Source organism: Callithrix jacchus, chromosome 5 (assembly GCF_049354715.1).
Source record: "Callithrix jacchus isolate 240 chromosome 5, calJac240_pri, whole genome shotgun sequence".
NCBI classification, from domain to species: Eukaryota; Metazoa; Chordata; class Mammalia; order Primates; family Cebidae; genus Callithrix; species Callithrix jacchus.
In genome coordinates, this window is record NC_133506.1 from 89,651,232 (window position 1) to 89,675,723 (window position 24,492).

At 45.5% G+C, this 24,492-nt stretch overlaps 1 protein-coding gene across 3 annotated transcripts in view; it reads right to left on the reverse strand.

Annotated features, from left to right (window-relative positions):
- The window catches only part of PECAM1 (platelet and endothelial cell adhesion molecule 1), a 79,987-nt gene extending 68,944 nt beyond the window's left edge, over nt 1-11,043 (reverse strand). For all 3 annotated transcript variants that reach the window (XM_008996914.4, XM_008996911.4, XM_078373548.1), the window contains exon 1: nt 10,548-11,043. The gene's annotated coding sequence lies outside the window, so the exon portion shown is untranslated. The remainder of the gene's footprint in view (nt 1-10,547) is intronic.
- Nucleotides 11,044-24,492: the final 13,449 nt, after the last annotated feature.

A 24,492-nucleotide genomic window follows, 5' to 3' on the forward strand; every position in this document is an offset into this window, starting at 1 on the left:
CCACAGAGGGCTTTTTCCACACAGCGTAAATCTGGGCCTCCTGACATTCTTGGGCTGACTCTTCCCCAAAATTGAAGCGTTTGTCAGAGAGTCCTGCTGCTGGGGCAGGCTGAGCTTGGCAGGCAGTGATACTGAGGCAGGAGAATAGCAGAGGAAGTAGGGGGCGAAGAGGACCCTTGGGGGTAGGCTAGCTTAAGCAATAGCAAAAGCAGAAGATGTAAGACTGTGGAAGCAGAACACACGAAATAAGGGAGTAAGGAGTAAGAATAGAATTAACTTCTTCCGTGGCAATTAGGAGTGACGTTGTTCACCCAATATGGTACCCTTTAGAACATGGCTTCAGGCCTCAAAATACACTATTCTACTCCTTCAAGCCTAAAAATACATAATTCCTACTCCTTTTAAAAGAAAATACTGGGCAGGTGTGGTGGCTCATGCCTGTAATCCCAGCACTTTGGGAGGTGGAGGTGGGTGGATCACAAGGTCGGGAGTTCCAGACCAGCCTGGTCAACATGGTGAAACCCAACTCTACTAAAGTTACAAAAAATCAGCTGGGCATGGTGACATGCTCCTGTAATCCCAGCCATTCAGGAGGCTGAGGCAGGAGAATGGCTTGAACCCAGCAGGCAGAAGGTTGCAGTGAGCCAAGATCACGCCATTGCATTCCAGCCTAGGCAACAGGACGAGACACCGTCTCAAAAAAAAAAAAAAAAAGAGAAAATACCTTGTAGCTTTAAGATTGGCCCTAGGTGTGGTGGCTCATACCTGTAATCCCAGCACTTTGGGAGGCTGAGGCAGGAGGATCAGACCAGCCTGGCAAAAAATGGTGAAACCCCGTGTCTACTAAAAATACAAAATACAAAAATTAGCTGGGCGCTGTGAAACACACCTATAATCCCAGCTAACCGGGAGGCTGAGGCAGGAGAATTGCTTGAACCTGGAAGGCGGAGGTTGCAATGAGCCTGCACTCCAGCCTGGGTGACAGAGCAAGACTCTGCCTCAGAAAAAAATAAAATAGATTGACCTTCAGACTTTTCATTGGGTAATAGATATTTTGATGGTAGAAAATACTAGAATCTGGCCAGCACGGTGGCTCACGCTTGTAATCTCAGCACTCTGGGAGACCAAGGTGGGAGGTTGACTTGAGGTCAGCAGTTCAAGACCAGCCTGGCCAACAGGGAAAAAACCAGTTTCTACTAAAAATACAAAAATTAGCCTTAGCTAGGTATGAGGGCTTGGGCCTGTAGTCCCAGCTACTTGGGAGGCTGAGGCAGGAGAACCCAGGAGGCGGAGTTTGCAGTGAGCCAAGATCACACCACTGCATTCCTGGGTGACAGAAGTGAAATCCATCTCAAAACCAAAACAAAAAACTGGAATCTGTCCCTTTGCATCAGTTTCTAAAATTCTAACGGTCAGAGTCAAAAGTAATGATATGCTTTGGAAAAGAAGCAAACCATGTAGATATTAATAGCACATCTAAATCTCTCAGACTGTCTTAATATTTTATGGTGTTGCTTTATAGTCTGTAATTTAAAACATCAATCAAATATTGCCACAGAAAATAATAGAAAAGGGAGTAAGCAGTAAGTTGTGACATGCAAGGTAAGGGAAGTAAGGTGGAAGGACTTCCAGTGGCAACTTGGTCACAAAAAATAAAAGTAAAGGTGAGCGATTCGGTCAGAAGAGGTAAAGCAGGGGTAAGCAAGGTTGAACAACTAGTTTACAAGAAATAAAGTGGCTCACACCTGTAATCCCAGCATCTTGAAGGCCGAGGTGGGCGGATCACCTGAGGTCAGGAGTTTGAGACCAGCCTGGCCAACATGGCAAAACCCAATCTCTATTAAAAATACAAGAATTAGCCAGGCGTGGCAGCGCATGCCTGTAATCCCAGTTACTCGGGAGGCTGAGGCAGGAGAATCGCTTCAACCCTGGAGGCAGAGGATGCCATGAGCCAAGATCACACCACTGCACTCAAGCCTGGGCAACAACCTGAGACTCCATCAAAAAAATGAGAAAGACACCGGGCGCGGTGGCTCACGCCTGTAATCCCAGCATTTTGGGAGGCCGAGGCGGGTAGATCATGAGGTCAAGAGATCGAGACCATCCTGGTCAACATGGTGAAACCCCGTTTCCACTAAAAATACAAAAAATTAGCTGGGCATGGTGGCGCATGCCTGTAGTCCCAGCTACTCAGGAGGCTGAGGGAGAATTGCCTGAACCCAGGAGGCGGAGGTCGCGGTGAGCCGAGATGGCGCCATTGCACTCCAGCCTGGGCAACAAGAGCGAAACTCTGTCTCAAAAAAAAAAAAAAAAAAAAAAAAAAACGAGAAAGAGAGAGAGAGAAAGAAGAAAGGAAGGAAGGAAGGAGGGAAAGAAATAAGGAAGGTAGGTTAAAGCTCAATAAGAGAAAGGCAAGGGATGTTAAGGAAGTGAGGCAAAACATGCAAAAGGCCATGAAATGTAACAAACGGGCGCTAATAACCACTCACAGGTCAGCCCACTCGCCCTCTCCAAGAGCGTCACTGTGCTTAATAAATCTTTTGCTTAGCACACTGGTTAGGTGAAAAAAAGTTTAAAAAAGAAAATTAAAATTTCAAAATAAATCTGCTGCTGCTTTGCTTTTTGTATGTGTGTCATGTTCAATTCTTTGTTCGTGGAACCAAGAGCCTGGAACTGCACAGCACCATCCGGTAACAGAACTAGGAAGCTCTCCCCAGCGTTTGGTGTGGATGACACAGGCAGTCCTGTGAGAGGACCCCCTCCAGTCCGCACCCCTACACACATGTGTACTGTACTGGGCCACTATTCCAGAGCTTTCTAAGATATATCTCGTCTCTGAGATGAGAAAACGTCAATTTACAGCCCGCCCTAATACAGCCTTTGCTTACCTTGCAAGCCTGGTCTCTCATCACTTTCTTCTTTGCACCTACGTTATGGTTGCTAGAATTCCCAGTTCCCAGCACTCTTCATCTATCTGTGCCTTTGTCGGGGCTCTCCCCTGCTTGGAATGCCCTCTCCAATTCTTTCCAAGCAAATTCCTACCCATCCTTCCTAACTCAGTTCAGGCATCAATTTCTCCAGAATTTTCCCTTGTCTTCCCCAGACTGAGGTGCCCTTCCTCTGCACCCCCTCATCTCCCTGGTTTTCCCTCTGTCCGACATTTTTTTTTTGAGGTGGAGTCTGACTCTGTTGCTTAGGCTTGAGTGTAGTGGTGCGATCTTGGCTCACTGCAACCTCCATCTCAAGGGTTCAAGTGATTCTCCTACCTCAGTCTCCCAAGTACCTAGGGTTACAGGCATGCACCACTATGCCTGGCTAATTTTGTAGTTTTAGTAGAGATGGGATTTCACCATGTTGGCCAGGCTGGTCTCGAACTCCTGACCTCAGGTGATCTGCCCACCTCAGCCTCCCAAAGTGCTGGGATCACAGGCATACGTCACTGCGACCAGCAGCACTACCCTTTAAAATTGTAATTAAGAAATTGAATTTCTGTTCAGCTTTATGAAGTATTATATAATTGACATATAATAAGCTGCAAATGTGTAAAGGGTACACTTAGGAAAGTGCTGACGGGCATACCCATGAAAAAACCTCCACAATCAAGGAAGTAGATACATCCACCGCCCCCAAAAGGTTCCTGTGCCCTTTGTCTCCCTCGCCCTCTGCACCCTCTTCCCCAAACACCATCCCTGCTGCCAGGATTGATCTGCTTTCTGATTAGTTTGTATGTTCTGGAATTTTGTATAGATTCACAGTATGTACCTTTTATTATTATTATCATTATTTTTGGTCTGCTTTCAATCTGTGTAATTATTTTGAGATTCCTCCATGTTATCATGGTGGGTGTCTCAATATTTCATTCCTTTTTACTGCTGAGTAGCATTCCATGAATACACCACAGTTTATTTATTTATTCAATTTTTTTTTTTTTTTAAGACAGGGTTTCACCATGTTGGTCAGGCTGAGGTTCAGCCTGGTCTTGAACTCCAGACCTAAGGTGATCTGCCCACCTTGGCCTCCAAAGTGCTTGGATTACAGGTGTGAGCCACCACGCCTGGCCCTTTTTTTTTTTTTTTTTTTTTTTTTTTTTGAGATGGACTTTTGCTCTTGTTGCCCAGGCTGGAGCGCCATGGTGTGATATCAGCTCACTGCAACCTGTGCCTCCCAGGTTCAAGCAATTCTCCTGTCTCAGCCTCCCAAGTAGCTGGAATTACAGGCATGTGCCACCATGCCTGGCTAATTTTGTATTTTTAGTAGAGACAGGGTTTCTCCATTTTGATCAGGCTGGTCTCAAACTCCCGACCTCAGGTGATCCGCCCGCCTCAGCCTCCCAAAGAGCTGGGATTACAGGCGTGAGCCACTGTGCCCAGCTCATTCCCGTATTATTTTATATATATATATATATATATATATATTTTTTTTTTTTTTTTTTTAAGAGACCAGGTTTTGCTTGTTACTCAGGCTGGTCTTGAACTCCTGGCCTCAAGCCATCCTCCTGCCTCAGCCTCCCAAAACCCTGGGATTACAGGCATGAGCCACCACACCTAGCCTCTCCATTTACCTATGGATGGACATTTAGGCTGTTTCCAATCTTGGACTGATACAGATCAAGCTGCTATGAACAAACCTTTGTATGGACATATATTTTAATTTCCCTTGGGTAAACACATGAAGCAGCTGGATTACACAGTAGGCATATGTATGTTTAACATTTTAAGAAACTGTTTTCCCATCTGGTTATGCCATTTTGCATTCCCACCAGCAGTGTGTGAGTCCCAGCCACTCCACACCCTCACCAACGCATGGCAGGCCTTTAATTTTAGACATTCTAGTGGGGGTATAGTGAATATCTTATTATTGCAATTTGCATTTTCTTATTGACTAACAACATTGAGCATGTTTTCACATGCTTATTTGTCATCTGTGTATCCGTTAACATTATTTATTTCTTTATTTATTTGAGACAGGGTCTTGCTGTGTTGCCCAGGCTGGAGTGCATTGGCAAGATCTCCGCTCGCTACAACATCTGCCTCTGGGCTCAAGCAATTCTCCTGCCTCAGCCTCCCGAGTAGCTGGGATCACAGGTGGGCACCACCATGCCCAACTAATTTTTGTATTTTTAGTAGAGATGGAGTTTCACCATGTTGGTCAGGCTGGTCTCGAACTCCTGACCGTAAGCAATCTGTCCACCTCAACCTCCCAAAATGCTGAGATTAGAGGCCTGAGCCACTGTACCCAGCCAACATCTTTTAATTTTTTTTATTTTTTGAGACAGGGTTTCACTCTGTTGCCTAGGCTAGAAGTGCAGTGGCTCACTGCAGCCTCAAACTCCTGGGCTCAATCGATCCTCCTACCTTAGCCTCCCAAGTAGCTGGGACTACAGGGGTGCACAACCAGGCACAGCTATTTTTTTACTTTTTGTAGAGACAGGCTCTTGCTTTGTTGCCAAGGCTGGTCTCCAGCTCCTTGTCTCAAAAGATCCTCCAGCCTCAGCCTCCCAAAGTGCTGATATTATAGGCATGAGCCACTATGCCTGGCCTTGCCTTTTTCAATATAGTAAATTGAATGGCTTTTTATTTTTTCCGTGGGCCTCTCCTAGCTACCCACTTCTTCTCCTTGACCTTGGTGGATTCCTTGATGGGGTGGGGCAAAGTTTTCCACACTGCTCTGGCTTCTTGGTTAACTGATCAAGAGACTGACTCCTACATAGCCAAGGTACCCCAGGAATTCCCACCAGGCTTAACAAGCTCACCCAGGATGCTGTTTCTCCCATGGTGGTGTTCACTTCTTCTCCTCAGCCAAGTGGAATTGAAGGAGGACAGATACACAGTCATTTCTACATGCAGTGCTCCTGCCTTCAAATACCGGGTAAGCAGCGCAGATACGAAACATAGCAACTCATTCACTGCACAAAAAAAGCTGCCTGCTGAAATAAACTTCAGGAAGTGGTTTTCTGAGCAGCTGGGGGTGGGGTGAGGGGAGGAAAGCGGGGGCAGGTGGGCAACAGACACGTCAGAGGGCTGCCAGCACCAGGCACAGCGGGCCAACCACCTATTTCATGACAATGGGGATTGGAAATAAGATTCACCGGCCATTCCATTTCCCCCACCTTTAGCCACAGGTTTCCTCAGTCTTGGAGTTGATAAGCCAGACTCATCAGCCCCCATCCACTGGGTTTGGGATACACCCCAGCCTGGGAGTGACCATGCACTAATGTATAAATCAGAAGCCTGGGGTTCCTGTCTGTTCTCTGCAGTTTAATAGCTTAAATGCTCTGAGGCTCATGTTCCTCACCTATATAAGGGGAATAATATGTCCATCTATCCATCGTATAGGCTTGTTAGGAAGATCAAACAAGAGCTAGCCTTCGAAAGCACAGTTAACCAGCAGAGCACAATAAGAACATAGTAATAGCTGGGCACAGTGGCTCAACGCCTGTAATCTCAGCACCTGGGGAGGCCGAGGCGGGTGGATCATGAGGGCAGGAGTTTGAGACCAGCCTGATTGGAGGATTGCGTAAACCAGAGTTTGAGACCAGCCTGGGCAACACAGCGAGACCCTGGCTCTACCAAAAAACAAATTTTTTTTTCACCTTGCACCAACTTCCCTCAAAATTTGTTTAAAAATTTAGCCTGGTGTGGTGGTGTGCCCCTGTAGTTCCAGCTACTCTGGAGGCTGAGATGGGAGGATTATTTGAGCTCAGGACTTTGAGGCTACAATGAGCTGGGATTGTACCACTGCACTCTGCCCCAGGTCACGGTGTGAGACTATCTCTAAACAACAAAAGGAATGAAATACTGATACGTGCTACACTATGGATGAACCTTTAGGATACGGTAAGGAGAAGAGCCACACATGAAAGGCCACTTTTTTTTTGAGACAGAGTTTTGCTCTTATTGCCCAGGCTAGAGTACAATGGCGTGATCTCAGCTCACCGCAACCTCCTCCTGCTGGGTTCAAGCAATGCTCCTGCCTCCTGAGTAGCCACTGCACTCCAGCCTGGGTGACAGAGTGACAAGCATGTGCCACCACACCCAGCTAATTTTGTATTTTGTAGTAGAGATAGGATTTCCCCATGGTGGTCAGACTGGCCTCAAACTCCCGACCTCAGGTGATCTGCCTGTCTTGGCCTCCCAAAGTGCTGGGATTCCAGGCGTGAGCCACCGTGCTCCTCTGGCAAATGTTTACATTATATTGGTGTGACAGCTATGATCTTACTTCTAAAAATTATAACATAAGATTCCACTATGGAGCTTTTGTTTAAACAATAATAGCTAACATTTATTGAGTGCTTAGATACTTCTCACGTTTCCTTTAATCCTATGAGTCAGATACTGTTATTACCCTCATTTTACAAGACAGAAACAAGATTCTCAGAGAGGTTAGTACTCTTGTCCACAATCCCACCCCGGCTGAAGTGGTGATGCTGGCTGCCTGCCTTCAGCCCTGAGCCCTTAACTCCTCACACGGTGCCTTTCTACATTTCAGGGCTGAGTGTGATGGCTCACACCTGTAAAGTGCCCAGCCACTTTAAGGGCTAAGGCAGGTGGACCACCTGAGGTCAGGAGTTAGAGACCAGTTTGGCTAACATGTGAAAACCCATTGCTACCAAAAATACAAAAAATTAGCTGAGCATGGTGATGCGTGCCTGTAAGCCCAGCTACTCAGGAGGCTGGGGCAGGAGAATTGCTTAAACCCAGAAGGCAGAGGTGAGCCGAGATCACGCCACTGCACTCAAGCCTGGGTGACAGAGTGAGTGAGACCCAAAAAAAAAAAAGAAAAGAAAGAAAAACATTTCAAGACTTATTGAAATGCTCCACAATAGAAAAACCTTTGGTTTAGATCAAAGTCTGAAACAGTTGAAATACAGTGAATGTGACATATGTGTTCACCAAGGTTATTCAAGGATGTAATCCTTCACCTTGCTCTATACAACTGTCTTCATGTTTCCTGTTTCTTTACAGCTTCGTTACCTGATTAAACAAAATTGAAATAAATAGATATATAAAAATCAAAAAGGCAGCCAAGTTGGGGTATGAGAATATGCACAGGAAATGGTGCTTCTAGACAGAAATGAGATTCATGTGATTTTGGACCAAGTCAGGAGCCTGTGTAAACATTCCTACTACTGAGAAAGTGAGCACACATCTGGGCCTGCGGATGGATACCTCCCAAATGTCAAGGACGTGCTTTAATTAGGGCTTTTTAAAAATGGACCAGTTGCAGTCAGTGCTATGGCTTATGCCTGTAATCCCAGCACTTTTGGGAGGCTGAGGCGGGAGGATCAGTTGAGCCGAGGAGTTCAAGACCCTCCTGGGACACATAGTGAGACCCCATCTCTACGTAACATTTTTTTAAATTAGCCAGGCATGGGGTACATGCCTGTGGTCCCAGCTACTTGGGAGGCTGAGGTGGGAGGATTGCTTGAGCCAGAGGTGGAGGCTACAGTGAGCCATGATTGGGCCATAGCACCCCGTCCAGAGTGACAGAGTGAGACCTGGTCTCAAAAACAAAACAAATGAATAAACAAAAGCCAGAAAATTTGGTTGTGATGGTATACTGTAGTTTTGCAAAATGTTACCATTGGGAAATTGGTACATATCTCTGTATTATTTACTATAAATGCATGCAAATTTACTATTATCTCAATAAAAATATTTATATTTTAAAATTGGGGCTGGGTGCTATGGCTCACACCTGTAATCCCACCACTTTGGGAGGCTGAGGCAGGCGGATCACTTGAGGTCAGGAGTTTGAGACCAGCCTGGCCAACATGGTGAAACCCTGGCTCTACTAAAAATACAAAAATTAGCTGGGCGTGATGGCACACGCCAGTGGTCCCAGCTACTCAGGAGGCTGAGGCAGGAGCATTGCTTGAATGCGGGAGATGGAGATTGCAGTGAGCCAAGATCGTGCCACTGCACTCCAGCCTGAGTGATAGAGCAAGACTCAGTCTCAAAAAAAAAAAACCCGCAAAAACAAAACCATAGACTTTCACATTGCTCTAATTCTAAAGAACGTTTCCATGTTATTTAGAATGTGGAAGGAACTTGGAAATTTTCTGAGGATAAGAGGGAGGAAACATACTCCAAATAAGGGGAAATTCTAAATGGAAAACAAACAGGAACATTTTGCACCTAGAAAAGATCTTGGGGCCGGGCACCGTATCTCAAGCCTGTAATCCCAGCACTTTGGGAGGCCGAGGTGGGCAGATCACCTGAGGTTGGGAGTTCGAGACCAGCCTGACCAACATGGAGAAACCCCATTTCTATTTAAAAAAAAAAGATCTTGGATATTCAGGGAGGTAAAGGGAATTTCTGTACATTATTATGAGATGCATTGACAAGCCTCAGTTCCTAAATGAAATGTTATTCTCCCAGGTCATTTTAAGGCCAGTTTCCCCAGAAAACTACTCTTAGATGAACCCCTCTAAGAGACAGATGGGCAAGTAGGAGGTGCTCTTAGCTTCCTCTCTTCCATCCCCCATAAGATGAGACCTACAGAAGAATTCCTTAGGTCAACATACAGAGAATGACCCTGAGGCCCTGAGATTAGCCGTATCTTATCTGTGTGGCCAGCAAGGGGGCTGCTGGGCCTGGCAGAGTCTCAGGACTTCCTGGCCAGAGAGCTTCCTTTGTTGTCCCTGGAATCCCCCCTTGCCCTATGTCCTTGAGTCTAGGCCCTGGCTCAGGTATATGTGATGCTATGCTCAGGGTGCTCTAATCCAGGCACTGGCCTCTAAGGAATGGTTACTGAGGGCCAGACCAAGTCCAGTAGAGCCAGCTCTCAAAAGTCCAGTAGAGCCTCACCAGGCTTGAGCAGTGAATGAGCATATGTGATGGGAGAGCATATGCAGTGAGTGGGTATATGCAGTGAGTAGATAAGTGAGTGAACATATCTATGGGTGGGCATCTGCAGTGAGTGGGTATATGCAGAGGACAGGCATGTGTAATGGGCAGGCATATTAAATGGGTGGGCATATGCAGTGGATGGGTATATGTCATGGGTGGGCATGCGCAATGGGTGAGCACCTGCAGCAAGTGGGCTGTCACAGGAGACTTTGTTCACACTAAGGGACTCTGAGTTTCCGTTTTCTGCTGCCTAATGCAATGCTACCTGTGATTGCCTGTAAAACCTTTTTTTTTTTTGAGATGGAGTTTCACTTTTGTCACCCAGGCTGCAGTGCCATGGCACGATCTTGGCTCACCGCAACCTCCGACTCCCGGGTTTAAGCTATTCTCTTGCCTCAGCCTCCAGAGTAGCTGGGGCTACAGGCATGCACCACCAAGCCCAGCTAATTTTTGTATTTTTAATAGGCGGGGTTTCTCCATGTTGGTAAGGCTGTTCTGGAACTCCCGACCTCAGGTGATCCACCAGGCTCAGCCCCCAAAGTTCTGGGATTACAGGCATCAGCCACTGCACCCGGCCTGTAAACCCATGTTTAACCCGCAGCTAGGGAAGCTGAAGGGAGAGGAACTGCAGGGCCACCAGCTCAGCCACCGCCGCATTGTTCTCCCCGACATTGTTCTGAGGCCGGCTTTGCTTACCCAGAAGGCCCCCATGACCCCTGGGGAATCCGATGAGATTGTTTTTCCCAAGCCTGGGCTCTTCAGGTGTGAGCGGCAGTTCTTGGGCCACGTAGGTTACTGTGGCATTTCTGCAGCAGGAAAGAGGAAGGAACTTCTGATCTGAACGGCAACAGCATCAACAATGTGCACTCCCAGCAGCCGGCAGCGCGAAGAGGAAAGGAGCTCGGTTTCCATAGCGATAAATCACCAGGAAGGGGGCCCGGAGGGAGCGGCAATAGGACTTCCCCCTTCCCCGGGCCCTGAAAACACATCCCCAACGCCGCAGTCGGTTAGCGGCCTGGCACCTCTCCAGGCTGAGTCTCCAGAACCGCAGGTAGAGGAAGACTGCAGGTAGAGGAAGGGGCTCTGCCAAATTGAAAACAAATTCCCAGCTCCTTTTCAAGGTGTCAGTAAAGCGTGGGTGCCTGAGCGGATGCAGCGGGGGCCCAGGGCTGTGAAGCTCTCAGCGCCTGCCAGCTACAGTATTCCATTCCATTCTCTTATATTCTGCCCTCCACCCCACAGCACGGGTGCTGCTAGCCCTTTTAGCACAGAACAAACAGGCCTTGTGAGGGAGAGAGATGCACCAGACGCAATTCACCTCGTTAACAATTGCCCCTTGAAGGCCCCAGAGCTCTCTTTTGAGATTCTTTCTCTTGCCAAAATCACACTATTTTTTCCAAAGAAAGCAGTTTTTTTTGAAATGCTCTGGAATGTCACTTATCCCAAGGCTCATCAGCCACTTTTGTTTGTTTGTTTTGCATAGAATGTTGAGAATGTGGTCACCTAATGTTAATAATGCTTATTTCATCTCCATACTTTTAATGCATTGCTTGATTTTTTTTTTTTTTTGAGATGGAGTTTTGCTCTGTCACTGAGGTTGGAGTGCAGTGACACGATTTCGGCTCACTGCAGCCTCCACCTTCTGGGTTCAAGCGATTCTCCTGCCTCAGCCTCCTGAGTAGTTGGGATTACAGGCACACACCACCTGGCTAATTTTTGTATTTTTAGTAGAGACAGGGTTTTACCATGTTGGTCAGGCTGGTCTCGAACTCCTGATCTTGTGATCTGCTTGCCTCAGCCTCTCAAAGTGCTGGGATTACAGGCGTGAGCCACCACGCCTAGCCCAGCCTCTCCTTATGCAGGTCACGGTCTCTTGCCTATAACCTTTGCATGTACTGTTCCCTCTGCTTGAAGTGCTGTTCCCTGCTTCCTTGGTCAGCTAACTCCTCAGGGGACTTGTCTCATCCCTTTTTCCCAGTAGCTCAGATGCCTTGCTTTCTGGGCTCCCACAGAACGTACACCATATTGTGAAGCAACACAGAGTAATAGTAGGAGAAAAGTCTCTTCTAGGCCCAGACTAGTTGTGTGACCTCAGGGGACTGTTTAACCTCTCTGAGCCTTGATTTCTCATAGGCAAGATATAGAGAATGATAGAATCTGCTTCACACTATGTCCATGAGGATTGGACATTAACAAATGTAAAGCATCTAGAAAATGCTTGCCTGGGCACATCACCTGAGTTCCGGAGTTTGAGACCAGCCTGACCAACATGGAGAAACCCCATCTCTACTAAAAATAAAAAATTAGCTGGGCATGGTGATGCATGCCTGTAATCCCAGCTGCTTGAGAGACTGAGGCAGGAAAATCGCTTGAACCCAGCAGGCAAAGGTTGCGGTGAGCCGAGATCGTGCCATTGCACTCCAGCCTGGGCAACAAAAGCAAAACTCCGTCTCAGAAAAAAAAAAAAAAAAGAAAATGCCTGCCTGTGGCTAGTGCTCTAGAAACATTAATCACTGAAGAATTAAGTTCTTAAAGCAGGAGCCATCCTTCATGGATATCTCTAGATCTCCAGGCTTAGGCCCAACTGGGTGTGGAGCAAAGGTCACTCTGGGTTCATGGGAGACTATTTTCCAGTTACCGTTTAGGCACCAGTCTCGGTGCTAGGCACCTTAATTCATAATATTTAATTTAGTTAAGTAATTCCAGGACTGGCCCCAGGTAACGAAGGACGAGCATTTTGTCAAGGAAGCCCAAAGCATTCTTGAATGGCCCCTCTGATGGTTTGACCTCCTTTCCCGACTTCCTACCCTGCCCAGTCCTGGAAGGAGTCCCCACGCTCAGTGACAGGTGAAGAGGCTCTCAGCCTGGCCACAACAGAGGTTACCCATGTGGTCTGAAAACACCAACAGATTTAAATGATGGACACACCTGCATCCCAGGGGCCACTCAGACAGCAAAAGACAAACCCCAAGTTGGCAAGCCACTCTCCTCCGCGGTTTCGCTTGAAGAAATGAAACTCTTCATGCAAATACTTGGATTTTAAGTACAGTTATGTAACAGCCAAATCTCTCCACTTAAAAATATGGTCGTCTTCAAATCTATAGAGACAGGATACAGACCAGGGGTTGCCTAGGCTTGGGGAGGGATAAGAGAATGATGGCCAATGGGCAAGAGGGAACTTTCGAGGGTGAAGAATGTGCTTGCTGGATTGTGGTGATGGTTGTACAACTCTGTATTCACAAATTGTAGGTTCCTGAATTTATCAATAAAAGTACAGGATGTTCAGTTAAGGTTCAGATAGGCAACAAATACTATTTTTAATATGAGTATGTCTCAGATGGGACATCCTTGCACATTGCATGGGATATACTTACACTAAGAAAGCATTTGCTGTTTACCCGAAATTCACGTTTTTGTTTTTTTTATTTTGAGGCAGAGTCGCTCTCTGTCGCCCAGGCTGGAGTGCAGTGGCATGATCTCGGCTTACTGCAGCCTCTGCCTCCCTGGTTCAAGCGGTTCTCCTGCCTTGGTCTCCCAAGTAGTTGGAATTACAGAGGCGTGAAACACACTCAGCTAATTTTTTTTCTTTTTTTCAGACAGAGTCTCGCTGTGTCACCCAGGCTGGAGTACAGTGGCGCAATCATTTTTGTATTTTTAGTAGAGATGGGGTTTCACCATGTTGGCCAGGCTGGTCTCAAACTCCTCATATCAAGTGATCTGCCTGCCTAGGCCTCCCAAAGTGCTGGTGTTATAGGCATGAGCCTCCGTGCCCAGCCTGGGAATTCACATTTAACTGGATATCCTGTATTTTATGTGCAAGCCTAACTAAGAGACCCTGAATTAATTGTACACTTATAATGGGTGTGTTTTGCAGTAGGTAAAGCTGTTAAATTTAGCACGATGCCTAGAATAATATTGTTGCTTAAAAAAATAAAGCTTTGGGCCAGGCACAGTGGCTCAAGCCTGTAATCCCAGCACTTTGGGAGGCCGAGGCGGTTGGATCACGAGGTCAAGAGATCGAGATCATCCTGGTCAACATGGCGAAACCCCGTCTCTACTAAATATATTTTAAAAATTAGCTGGGCATGGTGGCGTGTGCCTGTAATCCCAGCTACTCGGGAGGCTGAGGCAGGAGAATTGCCTGAACCCAGGAGGTGGAGGTTGCGGTGAGCCGAGATGGCGCCATTGCACTCCAGCCTGGGTAACAGGAGCAAAACTCCGTCTCAAAATAAATAAATAAATAAATAAATAAATAAAATAAAGCTTTGGCTGGGCACGGTGGCTCATGCCTGTAATCTCAGCACTTTGGGAGGCCAACCTAAGGTCAGGAATCAAGATCAGCCTGGCCAACATGGTGAAACCCCATCTCTACTAAAAATACAAAAAAAATTTAGCGAGACGTGGTGGCAGGTGCCTGTAATCCCAGCTACTAGGGAGGCTGAGGCAGAATTGCTTGAACCCGGGAGGCAGAGGTTGCAGTGAGCTGAGATTGCAGCACTGCACTCCAGCTTGGGTGACAAGAGCAAAACTCCATTTCAAAACAAAAAAAATACAGCTTTACCTTCCATGTACCCTCTCCACTCCCTGTCCACTGTCACCTCTGGCAAAAACACAACTGCAAAAACCATCCCACATGCTCAGGAACTGTAGAAACCACCAAGGTAGGAAATACATTCTAAACAGTCACGTTAGCTTTGTCTTTCCGGCCCACGGCCTGCAGAGGGGCAAGACTCAAGGTCAGAAACGTCACAGGACGGACCAGGCATGGTGCCTCATGCCTGTAATCCCAGCACTTTGGGAGGTGGAGGCGGTGGATCACTTGAGATCAAGAGTTCGAGACCAGTTGGCCAACATGATGAAACCCCATCTCTAACTAGAAATACAAGAATTAGCTGGGCATGGTGGCGCATGCCTGTAATCCCAGCTACTTGGGAGGCTGAGGTAGGAGAATTGCTTGAACCCAGGAGGCAGAGGTTGCAGTGAGCTGAGATCACACCATTGCACTCCAGCCTGGGTGACAGAGCAAGACTCCGACTCAAAACAAACAAAAAACAAAAAAGAAAGAAAGAAACACCACAGGACAAACCGGGCAGTTGGGAACAGCGTTTTCCTTGTTGGATGCTCCAAATACTAAAATCACCCACCTTTTGCTGCCCAGAAATTAGAGAAATATACAGATTCTCATTGGCTGATTGGCCACTAAATGCTCTGTGAGGCCAGGTGAGGAGCTACAAAAATGAATACAATTCCCTGTCCCTAAGGAGGTGAATTACGAACCCAGAACACACTCACCTCTCAACACACAATCATTCAAAGCAAAGAATGAGAAAGATTTCTCATTTTTCCCTTCTAAGGAAGAGAAACATTTTTCACCTTGTCCAATAAAACTAACATTCATATATATGTGGTGTTTGCCTTTAGAATTGCATTTTGCAATTAGTAAGAGAAATCACCTTTTTAGAATGAGCACAGTTCCACTGTCCAGAGTAAACACAAAGCCGCTTGCTAGTAGGTCTGACTGTCTCAGCTATCCAGATACAAAATTCTGACTAGCTATCAAAATTACAATAACGCATTCTTTAAATTCACCCTGTCTGAGATGGAGTCTTGGAGACTTAGTTAAACGTGCTGTAATTAAACGTCTTTCTTTGTTAATACAGTGGTCCCTTGATATCCATGGCAGAGGCTGCAGTGAGCCGATTGTACCAGGGCCCCCGCAGATTCCGAAATCTCAGGATACTCAAGTCCTTTCTGTAAAATGGCATAGTATTAGCATATAGTCCAGGTACACCCTTCTGTATATTTAAAATCATCTCTAGATTACTTATGGCCAACTCTGGGTGTACTGCCTATAAATTCGAGCAGTAAAAAAAAAAATCATCTCTAGATTACTTATAAAACCACACAAGATGTTGCAAATCATTTAGCTTGTGGGGGAGTCAACATAGTACTCCGCACCTGGAAAATTCAAGTTGCAATTTTTGAAACTTTGTGGAAATTTTTTTCCTGAATATTTTCAATCCATGGTTGATTGAATCCATGAATTTGGAACCCATGGATACAGACAGCTGTATCTGCAAAGGCGCTTTTTTTTGAATGAGGAAGACTCACTGACGCTCCACTCTATTCCTTTCACTCCCGTGGTGCCATTTCAGTACTAGAGGATTTCACAGAAACTGCCCCATACAGTGGAGGCTTCAGCAACTCTGAACCTTTAAGCTTGAGAATCCCATTACTTAGCTCAGCAATGTGCCTGTGGCAATTTGGGCATTTCAAGCAGGAAGAAGAAGTACTCTATTTTTTTTTTTTTTTAAAGGCAGAGTTTTGCTCTGTCACCCAGCCTGGAGTACAATGGTGCGATCTGGGCTCACTGCAACCTCCACCTCCTGGATTCAAGCAATTCTCCTGCATTGGTCTCCTGAGTAGCTGTACCCGCCACCGCACTTGGCTTATTTTTATATTTTTAGTAGACATGGGGTTTCACTGTGTTGGTCAGGCTGGTCTCAAACTCTTGACCTCATGATCTGCCTGCCTCAGCCTCCCAAAGTGCTGGGATTACAGACGTGAGCCACCTCACCCAGCCAGGATGGAGTTTTATCAACCTAGCAAGGTTGTCCCTTATCTACTAGGGACTTTAATTAATCAAATATACATATAAATACAAATAGGAAAATCATTGACTAATTAGTCAATGCTGTTTTGGATAAAATATTCCCAATACTGAGATTTATAAAATAAAAATAACGAAGGGGCCAGTCGTGGTGGCTCATGGCTATAATTCCAACACTTTGGGAGGCAGAGGCAGGAGGATCACTTGAGCCTGGGGATTTGAGATCAGCCTGGGCAGTACAGTGAGACTCCATCTCTAAAAAAAAAAAAAATTAGCTGGGCTTAGAGGCGTTTGCCTGTAGTCCCAGCTATTAGGGAGGCTGAGTTGGGGCTCATGTGATCCTTCCACACTGGCCTCTCAAAGTGCTGGGATTACAAGAGTGAGCCACTGTGCCCGGCCTCAGCGTTTTTTTCTTTAATTTCAAGTGACTCAAAAGAAAAATAAGCAAAAATAAAAATAAAATGTTAAGGCATAAGCAGTTAATGGATGATGGGTTCCTTCCTTAGCCCATTTGAAATTACAGACACTTGACAATGACGCCATCTATTGGAAGATAAGCAGGTCAGACAAAAAAAAATTTATTTCCAACTTGTTCTATCAGCTGCAGCTTCTCCTAAACACTTTTGAGTTTTTGAGACAGAGGCCTCACGAGTAGCTGGGATTACAGGCATGTGCCACCATGCCTGGATAAACCACCATGCCTAGCTAATTTTTTGTATTGTTAGTAGAGACAGGGTTAGACCATGTTGCCCAGGATGGTCTCAAACTCCTGGCATCGAGTCAGTCTGCCCACCTCAGCTTCCCAAAGTGCTGGCATTACAGGCAAGAGCCACTCTAAACACCTTTAAAACAGCTTCAGACACTTCCATTGCTTATTTCACTTTTCACATTGTTATTTCTTTTTTCTTTCTTTCTTTTTTTTTGAGATGGGAGTCTCACTATTTTGCCCAGGCTGGAGTGCAGTGGCACGATCTTGGCTCACTGCAACCTCTGCCACCTGGGTTCAAGAGATTCTCCTGCCTCAGCCTCCCAAGTAGCTGGGACTACAGGCACACTCCACCATGCCCAGCTAAGTTTTGTATTTTTAGTAGGGACGGAGTTTCACCATGTTGGCCAGGATGGTCTTGATCTCTTGACCTCGTGATCTGCCCACCTCACCCTCCTAAAGTGCTGGGATTACAGGCATGAGCCACTGTGCCCAGCCTATGTTGTTTTTTCTAATAGAGACATATTATTGATGTTAAAAAGTATATCAAAGATATAATACAGAAATAGTACATTGAAAATATATAAAATAGGCCAGGCATGGTGTCTCATGCCTGGAATCTCAGCACTTTGGGAGGCCAAGGTGGGAAGATCACTTGAGCTTAGGAGACCAGCCTGGGCAACATGGCAAGACCTTGACTCCACAAATAATAAAAAAAAATTAGCCAGACGTGGTGGAGCATGCCTGCAGTCCCAACTACTAGGGAGGCTGAGGCAGGAGGATCACTTGAGCTCTGGAGGTCAAGGCTGCAATGCTCACTGTAAGTTTTTTGCCCAAAAAAACTTGAGTTTGAGCCCAAACATCATTGCCATTGAGTAGCAAGCAACTTTGAGCAAATCTCTCAGCTTCTCCCTCTATAAACTCCAACAGTAAGGCTCTTCTAGAACAATGTACTAAATAATGCTATACAAGTATTTTCAGCCTTCCTGCAAAGAGACAGACTACCTTTACAGTTACAGTTTCCTTTTTTTTTTTGACAGTGTCTTGTTCTGTTGCCCAGGCTGCAGTGCAGTGGTGTGATCACGACTCACTGCAGCCTTGAGCTCCTGGCCTCAAGCATCCCCAGTAGCTGGGACCACAGGCACGCCCCACCTTATCTGACTAATTTTTAAATTATTTGTAGAGATGAGGTCTTGCTATGTTGCCCAGGCTGGGTTTTTTTCATGTGTGAAACAGAACATGCCACTGGGTCATTATGAGGACAGAGTAAGCTGGCCCATCTAACGAACTGATCTTTAACCAGGACGTACTCAGTAAGGCCCATCTAACGAACTGATCTTTAACCAGGATGTACTCAGTAAGGCCCATCTAACGAACTGATCTTTAACCAGGAGGTACTCAGTAAGTGCTAGATTCTTCTCTTTGGATCTTGAAAGGCCAGAGGAGAGCACAGCAAGCTCACAGAAGCAGGAAAGACCATTCACATGATGTTGTTTTTGAGTCATGACCCCTCTACAACTGGGATGTCACCAGTCCCCTCCTGGGATGGCCACCAAAACTCACTTATTCACAGCTGAGAATGGACAGACAAGAATCAGGAGAAAGAGGGTGAGGCCTGCAGCTGACCTGAGTGAACTGATGTCGTCTTCTCAGAGTCCTCAGCACCCCTTTCCCTGAATGGGGCCTGGCGGTCAAGTGGCATCACTTTGGGACCCAGGGAATGCAACATTCTCCCAGGTGGCAGTACAAGCCATTCTGGATACAAGACAAGACAGCGACACCAGATCCCCTTCTAGTCCCCTGCCCTGCAAGGAATCCCAAAGCCTCCCCTCCTTGTGCTCAGCCTGTGGTAAACACCCAGATTTTCTAGAATCTTATTCTCTCCACTAGCAAAATCTGGACAAATTATCTCTTAGGATAGGTCACTTCTGCAGGCAGCCAAGGGCCTGCCCAGATCCTTTTGGCTTTGGTTTAAAAGGGTAAATTCAGCTGGATATGGTGGTGCGTGTCTGTATTCCCAGCATTTTGGGAGGCTGAGGTGGGAGGATCGCTTCAGCTCAGGAGTTCAAGACCTATGTTGCCTGGGCAACATAGGAAACCTTAACTCTACTAAAATTAAAAAAAAAAAAAAAAAGCCAGTCACAGTGGCTTATGCCTGAAATCCCAGCACTTTGGGAGGCCGAGGCAGGCAGATCACAAGGTCAAGAGATCAAGACCATCCTGGCAAACATGGTGAAACCCCATCTCTACTAAAAATATAAAAATTAGCTGGGCATGATGGCATGTGCCTGTAGTCTCAGCTACTCGGGAGACCGAGGCAGGAGAATTGTTTGAACCCGGGAGGCGGAGGTTTCAGTGAGCTGAGATTGCACCACTGCACTCCAGCCTGGCGACATAGCAAGACTTTGTCTCAAAAAAAAAAAAAAAAAAAAGAAAAGAAAAATCAGCCGCCAGGCATGTTGGCAAGCGCCCGTAATCTCAGCTACTCGGGAGGTGAGGCAGAAGCTTGACTCTTTAACCCTGTGACCATGTTGCCATACTTTCTCTTGGCTTCTGCCATCAGAGGGTGGGAATTTGGGGGGTTCAAATTTAGCTCTAAAAATTATCTTGAGCAGTTAAAAGCCTTGGTAAGCTTGAAATGGACTGCTTTAGGCTTCTTCTGGGAAAAGTACTAGAAACTGCTCAGCGCCTTAGCTCAGTAGCTAAGGCCTTCTCTTTCCACAGTGGTGGCCTCGGTTCAATTCCTGGCTTAGGGAATGAGCGCTTTCTGATTTGCTATCTGTGTGATTTTTGCCAGTCATTAATTCTCATCCCCTCCACGAACAACTTCTGACTTCCTGTCTTGAATTTTCCTTTCTCTGAGCTACCTTTGGAGATTCTAGAGCTTGTAACAACTGCTTATCAGCTCTTTGAAAATACCATGCATGGCCAGGCATGGTGGCTCATGCCTGTAATGGCATCCCAGCACTTTGGGAGGCTGAGGCAGGTGGATCACCCGAGGTCAGGAGTTTGAGACAAGCCTGGCCAACATGGCAAAACCCGTCTCTATTAAAAATACAAAAATTAGCTGGGCATGGTGGTATATGCCCATAATCCCAGCTTCAAGCGGGGCTGAGGCAGGAGGATCACTTGAACCTGGGAGGCAGAGGTTGCAGTGAACCAAGATCATGCCACTTCACTCCAGCCTGGGCAACAGAGCAAGACTCTGTTTCAAAAAAAAAAAAACAAACAAACAAACAAAAAAAAACACCCACACACATCCATAATTAGGTCACTCACAATCTTAGTTAAGTCTTATTGGTTCCACCTGCGAGGTTACCTTTGGTAAAGTCCAAAAGCCAGGAGTATCAGCTATTTGTCCTGGCTAGAGTGGAAATAAGAGATTTGGTTAAAAGTCAGGCTCTGCTGTTTTACATTGTGTTATCTGATGCTTTTTACTTTTAGGGTATCAGAAATTACATTATGAGAGAGCTTTTAGCCTTGATGTGTAATAACTAAGTAGGAAGTATACCTCAAAGGATGGCTAATGGCAGTTATGGGGGGATACTCAGTTCTTTGCATGTTTGGATCAGAGAAGCATGCTCTTGACCACCTAGAAGGTATAGAAACATACCCACCCCACACTGAGAGATAAGACTCCTACAGGGGATAGGCTGATTCCCTCTTTTGGGGGATCCAACCCTGCTTATTAGTCTCTAGAACCTACATAGGTTCCTGGTCCTGTTCCTTAAAAGGCTCCAACCTAAAGACAGTAATTAACTTAACATCTTTAAAGAAAACTCTATATGTAAGATATTTTCCTGGCCATCTTGAAACCACCTTTGCAAAATTATGACTGAGACAATGAAAAAGATCTAACTTAATTGACTCCATTTTGCGGTCATTTTTTCATTTCTGGACAGACTGAACTAACTTTGGGAGAAACTTAGTTTAGAGTTTAAAACAAAGGCTGGGTGTGGTGGCAATTGGGCGTGGTGGCTCACACCTGTAATCACAGCACTTTGGGAGGCTGAGACGCGTGGATCACTGAAGGTCAGGAGTTCGAGACCAGCCTGATCAATATGGTGAAACCCTGTCTCTACTAAAAATAAAAAATTAGCCAGGTGTGGTGGCAGGCACCTGTAATCCCAGCTACTCAGAAGGCTGAGACAAGACAATTGCTTAATCTGGGAGGCAGAGGTTCCAGTGAGCTAAGATCGAGCCACTGCACTCCAGCCTGGGTGACAGAGTGAGACTCCGTCTCAAAAACAAAAGAAGACAATAACATCACTTTCCTAAAGCAGACCTCCTTCTTGCCTGGGGACTAGATAGCTTTTGTAGGACTAACATTAGCCACAAGATTAGAAATTATGGGTTAGGAATCATGCCGCTGGAGGGTACAAGATTCTGACCTCCCCTAAACTGCTCCTAAGATCAGTGCTTAAGACATTTTGCAGACCCTGCACTTGATGGATCAGCTGACAACACCCAGATCAATAAACTAATTCATCTGATCTTGTGGCCCCCACCCACTGACTCAGCACAAGAAGACAGCTTCGACTCCTTATTATTTCATCCCTGACTAATCAGCACTCCTGGCTTGATGGCTTCCCCCACCCACCAAGTTGTCCTTAAAAACTCTGCTCCCTGCATGCTTGGGGAGACTGATTTGAGTAAGAATAAAACTGGGCTCCTGCACAGCCAGCTCTCTGTGAATTACTTTCTCTATTGCAATTCTCCTGTCTTGATAAAGAGCTCTGTCTAGGCAGTGGGCAAGGTGAACCTATTGAGCTATTATAGTCTTAAAATATAGATTTGTCACTGGAAAGGAGTCTCAACGTAGACCTCAAGAGAGGGTTCTCAGATCTCACACAAGAGGCAATTCAGAGTGAGTCCACAGAGTAAAGTGAAAGCAAGCTTTTATTAGGAGAGTAAAGAAACAAAACAATAGCTACTCCATAGGCAGAGCAGCCCCAGGGCTGCTGGTTGGTTATTTTTGGTTATTTCTTAATTATATGCTCAATAAGGGATGGATTATTCATGAGTTTTCTAGGAAAGGGGCAAGGAATTCTGAGAACTGAGGATTTCTCTCCCTTCTAGACCATACAGGTTAATTTGCAGCCATTGCCATAGCATTTGTAAACTTCCATGGCAATGGTGGGAGTGTCTTTTAGCATACGAATGCATTATAAATAGCGTATCACCAGCAGTGAGGATAGCCAGAGGTAGCTTTCCTTGCCATCTTGGTTTTGGTGGGTTTTGGCAGCTTCTTACTGCATCCTGCTTTATCAGCTGGGTCTTTGTGACCTGTATCTTGTGCTGATTTTGTCTTGTGACTAAGAATGACTAACCTGGAAATGCAGCCCAGCAGATCTCAGCCTCATTTTACCCAGCCCCTATTCAAGAGGGAGTTGCTCTGGTTCGAATGCCTCTGAAACATTTGCTAAATGCTTTAATGTCCTAAACCACTTCAATTTTTTTATTTTTTTTCAAGACCAGAGTCTGGCTCTATTGCCCAGGCTGGAGTGCCATGGCTCAATCTTGGCTCACTGCAGTCTCCACATCCTAGGTTCAAGTGATTGTCTTGCTTCAGTCTCCCAAGTAGCTGGAACTACAGGTGTGTGCCACCACTCCTGGCTAATTTTTGTATTTTTTTTAGTAGACTCAGGGTTTCACCATGTTGGCCAGAAGCTTCTTTAATAATTGTTCAGCTTACCTGCCCGGGAGCCATTAGATTCTAAATAAGCCCCATTAGAGTGTAGATAATGCCTAACTTCCTGGGAATGCAGCCCAGCAGGTCTCAGCCTCACTTTACCCAGTTCCTACTCAAGATGGAGTCATTCTTGTTCCAAGCCCCTGACGCATTTTCCCCTCCCTTTTACAAGGGGACTTTTCATCCTAAGGGTTGTAGAGCGATTAAGATCCATCATCTGTAATTTCTTCTGGCTAAATAGGGGTGATGATATTCCTGCTTAACTATTAGGATCTCTTGTGTTCAGGGTAAAGAGGAGCTTAATCAGAAAGCATTGGTATGGTCAGGGTAAATCATAAGTCTGACTTCTGATAAAAGGTGATATTTAGAAAAATAATAAGTGTTCAATTTAAGAAATTATCCAAAGTAAACTAAATAAGGAGGCTTTCCATGAACTGGGCAATTGTTGGAACTAAGCTGATATGGAGTCGATAGTGAATTCCATCTGTGCCCAGAACTGGATACTGATCCATATTTTTATGCTACCCATTCCTCTCTTCTTCTAAGCAGCAACCAGAGATCACTGGTTGGTTCACAAGAATAAGCGGGGTCATTTAAATTGCAGAAAAAACTAAAAACGTTTTTTGGCTTTTTATTAGTTGTCTATGCAGTTAGTTCCTGTTTTGCTCGATGTTTATAGACTCATTAGTTTTCCAAGAGAGTCTTGGAGGTTCTTTCCTCTCCATTTTAATGGCACGCTTTCCAAAGTTATCAGAAATTTGCATTTAAGAGTACTTGTCAGAGTTCTATAGCTGATTGTAAACCACTGTTTGAAGAGGATCAAAACAAGACAATTGTCTGTGGATGGTGTGAAAGGAAAATCTCGGGACTATGAAATCGCTAAGCAAAAGTGAAGCTGGGAATTGCATCAGGCAAATCTGCCTCCCATTCTTAAATAAGATAGCTACAAAGATTAAAATTTTAAAAAGCACATACCTCCCTCACAATTTGCCCACAAGAAAATTCCTTGTGGGTCTCAAGATCTTCACCTTAAAACCGTTCTGTTGAATTTCACCCTGGCAGTGTAAATTGGTAGCTTATTTTCACAGGTGTAGGACATAGGATAGAACTGAGAGTCATCCCTCTGCTCACATGAGACAAGTACATATCTGACTGCTTCTTCTGCCCTACTGTTTACATTATCTTATGTAAAAATTTAGATTCACTGAGCCAGACGATGGCATAAGTGACTATTCTCTACTCCCATGCCATAGGTAAACTGTGTATTCAGTGAAAGGCTGAACAGAGTCAGAAGACGCAACCATTTGTCTCTTATCTACCCACACATTTTAAAAATTTCTTCCTCTTCCCCAATATCCATCCTTCCCCCTTTAAATATTGAAAATCTCAAAATCTTTGGAGAATGGCACAGTCTCCTGGGCATATGTCCTTAACCTTGGCAAAATAAACTTTCTAAATTGATTGAGACCCCTCTCAGATACTTTTAGCTCACAATGACAAAAGGTATTAGGGCAGCCACGGGTAAAGACACAATTGACTAGGAATTTTGGTTATTTCTGTGGCATACAACAATTTTACGTAACAGTTATAATTACTGATAACATACAATAAGTCATATCAGAACTATAGGAGT